The following is a 3,660-nucleotide window of genomic DNA, read 5'->3' as shown; positions in this document are numbered from 1 at the left end:
TTCATTTACTCCAATGTTAATGTAATTTGTATCCATATATTAAACGAAAATTTTGTTTCACGTATTTTCTACCAAGATCAATCCTTCATAAGGTCATTAAAATAATCTCCTTACGATGGACGGTCCTTTGCATTGTTATAGTGCAAGCATACCTAAGAATTCAAAAGAGACTTAAATCCGTGATGAATGACATATATTAAAGAATCCTTGGATGACAAAATATTGAAGATTTCCTTGTTGCTAATTTGGTGGCATAGTTTATCAAATTTCACTTTCATTTTTACCACTGGCAGGTGCCTCTGAGAGTTGTTTACTCCTAAGTATAAATAATCGATAGGTGCATATCCGAATCCTCAAGACGCTTTCTTTTGGAACCCAATTATTACATCATGTAATTATTACATCATGTGTTTGATAGATTCTCTGATCAAATTTCTAGTCAATATCAGTTGTTTGCACCACAGAGATGAATGCAACAGTAATGAGCTCCGTGGGACTGTCTAATTGCTTCCCTCTACTTGACATGCCAATGGTGTGCTCTGTCAGATGCATATATAGAGTTTTATTCAGATGCTGGTCTTGAGGTGTAATGAACTCTCTATATTTTGTTCACTCTATTATACTGGTCATCCATTTGGTGATTAAATGTTAAATTTGTGGTCCTTGTTAAAAGAACTACCAGATCACTTTGAAGAACTCAGCTGCAACCACTTTGTATTATCAACACAATTTAGTTGATTCTTGAAACCAAGAGGCAAAGCCAGCATCCAGGCTTGGCCAAGCCTTGCACAATTTTGGTGATAACATCTCATGGTAGGTTTTCTGTTCTTCTTCCATCCATTTTTCCGTTCTTCCTTCCCATAAATGAGCTGGTCCCGGCCGAGGCTCAAGCCAAATCACAAAAAAAAAAGGCCAAATCACAAAAAAATGGGGAAGGGTAAAAATACTAGTGCTTATAGCCTGCTTCACTTAGCATCACCAGTAATCCCCACATGAACATTTTCCATCCTTAAAATGATGGTAACGGTTAGCATCCCTCACAACAATTTCTCTAGCAACAATTTTGGAGATGAACTTGGTAGCAGAGTGGCAATCACCACAGACTCGAAGATTCTTGATAACTCGAATTGTTGAACCAGACGGTGTGTTTAGTAGCCCAAAAGCAATTGCTAACTTCTCACTATGATGCCAAAGGATTTGTTCTTTTTCCTCCTCCTTCACATCATTCAGCACAAACCTCGTTTCTGGAATATATCCTGCAACCTTCATCTCCCGACACAATCTCTCTAACTCTTTATGGATTTCTGGGGTTTGTGGGTGTGATCTGTCTCCCACAAGAAATGCATGCACCTCTTTCTTGACCTCAATCCAACTGTATCCAGGTGTCTTTTTCACACCTCTGTCCTTCATCCTTTCTCGTATCTTCTTAATCTCTTCCCATCTACCACATGCAGCATAGATATTTGACAGAAGCACATAAGGAACAGCGTTTTCACTATCCACCTCTAAAATGCGTTCCGCTACACATTCTCCTAACTCGATGTTGTTATATATTCTGCAGGCACCAAGTAAACAAATCCACACAAGACTATCTGCTTTGATTGGCAGTTTATTTACAAAATCATAGGCTTCATCTAGACGTCCAGCACGCCCAAGAAGGTCCACCATGCATTTATAGTGCTCCATTGCAGGTGTGATGTGGTAGCATGTGCTCATGCAATTGAAGTATTGAAACCCCTTCTCAACCAGGCCTGCATGGCTGCATCCAGTTAAAACACTAACCAATGTGACATCATTTGGACTCATGCCAGACTCTATCATTTGCTCAAAGAGATCCAGGGCTTCGAAGCCGTAACCATGCAAAGCATATCCTGCAATCATTGCAGTCCAAGAAATAACATTTCGCTGATACATTTTGTCAAACACTTCACGTGCCTTTTCTATGCATCCACATTTGGCATACATATCTACAAGAGCATTTTCCACAGAGACATGGAACTGATATCCCCTTTTTACAATATCTTCATGAATTTCCACGCCCTGTTCTAGAGATGCCAAATCGGCACACGCTGAAACAACACTGGAATAGGTGAACTGATTCGGTTGCACACTCGTTTTCTGCATCTGGTGAAACATTGCCAATGCCTCCTGAGGATGCCCATACCTTGTGTAAGCTGCAATCATCAAAGTCCATGACACAACGTTTGGTTTAGACATTTCATTGAAGTGTTTCAGGGCTTCAGCAACAAATCCATTTTGTGCAAATCCTCCAATCATTGCATTCCATGAAACCACGTTTCGTTCAGGCATTTCCTTGAACAGATTCTGGGCTTCATGGACGAGTCCATTCTGCGCATATCCTGCAATCATGGATGTCCAGGACACAACATCTGGTTGGTAGATTTTGTCAAACAGATCGCGTGCAGTCTCTATACTTCCGCATTTAGCATACATGTCTACAAGGGCATTAGCAACGCAAACATGAGACTCAAACCCTCTTCTTATTATTTCTTCATGAATTCCCATACCCTGCTCGAGATCTGCCAAGGAAGCACATGCCGGAAGAATACTGGAGAAAGTGAAATCATTGGGTTGGACATTTGTTCGTCGCATTTGATGAAAGAGTACCAGTGCTTCTTCAGGAGCTCCATGCCTGGCATAAGCAGCAATCATGACAGTCCATGAGCACGGATCTCGTTCATTCATTTGGTCGAAAACCCTGCGACCGTCCACCACACTCCCACACTTGACATACATATTGACAAGGGTGTTTTCTGTAAATATGTCTGCCGTATAATCAGTCTTAATTATGTAAGCGTGGATTATTTTGCCCTCTGATAAGGACTTCTTCTTAATGCAGGCCTGCAAGAGAGAAATATATGTGCAAGAATGTACAGGGTTGGCTCTATTATGCAAAATGTTTACAGAGTGTTGTAACTTCATGGATGGAGGTTTGGCATTCACTTGTGTTTGAGAAACTGCGGTGGTGGAGATTCTGCGTTGAAGAGACGGGAGAATCGACTGCCAGGCAACACAACCATACCGCTTCCTTATCAATGCTTAAAGATCGTGGCATTTCCTTTGGTGTATTATGGTTTACAGTCATTCTGTTCTGTTTTGTTACAGAGGTATTTATATGGTAGAAACCATTGCAATATATTAATTAACATGTGTGAGATTTAGTATGAGATGTTTAATTAACATGTGTGCGATTTAATATGAGATGTTGAACTATTTAAGATATTAAATAAAAGTTAATAATAATAAAATATATAAACTATCATAGAATATTCGTAATGGTTTGTTTTATTTTTAATATATATTAAAAATTAAAAATTAAAAATGAGAAATATTTTAAAATGTTATTATTTTAATATTATGTTTTTAAATTATTTATTTTTGGGTAGAAATTAAATATAATGAAATCATAATTTATTGAGATTGATATAGGTATATTTGATTTTAATAACCCAATAAAGTATTAATTATTTTGTTTTTTATAGTGATGTTAATTATTAATTATTTTGTTTTATAATAATGTATTTTAAATTAAATAATTTATAAACAAGATTATCAAGTTTTGTTTTCACTAGGTGGGATTTTTCCAAGGTGTTATTGGCAACTAGGGGCTAGTCCATGACAATTTTGCGCTTCTTTTGG

General features: G+C 37.8%; 1 pseudogene; it reads right to left on the bottom strand.

The window, feature by feature from the left end:
• Positions 1-229: 229 nt before the first annotated feature.
• Positions 230-3,131, bottom strand: LOC149259211 (pentatricopeptide repeat-containing protein At2g03880, mitochondrial pseudogene; annotated as a pseudogene).
• Between the last annotated feature and the right edge of the window lie 529 nt (positions 3,132-3,660).

Source organism: Pinus tabuliformis, chromosome 6 (assembly GCF_031772625.1).
Source record: "Pinus tabuliformis cultivar Carrire ecotype Pingquan chromosome 6, CPIR1, whole genome shotgun sequence".
In the NCBI taxonomy this organism is placed as follows: Eukaryota; Viridiplantae; Streptophyta; class Pinopsida; order Pinales; family Pinaceae; genus Pinus; species Pinus tabuliformis.
The sequence above is the reverse complement of the archived record's forward strand: the minus strand, read 5'-3'. Positions and strand labels throughout refer to the sequence as shown.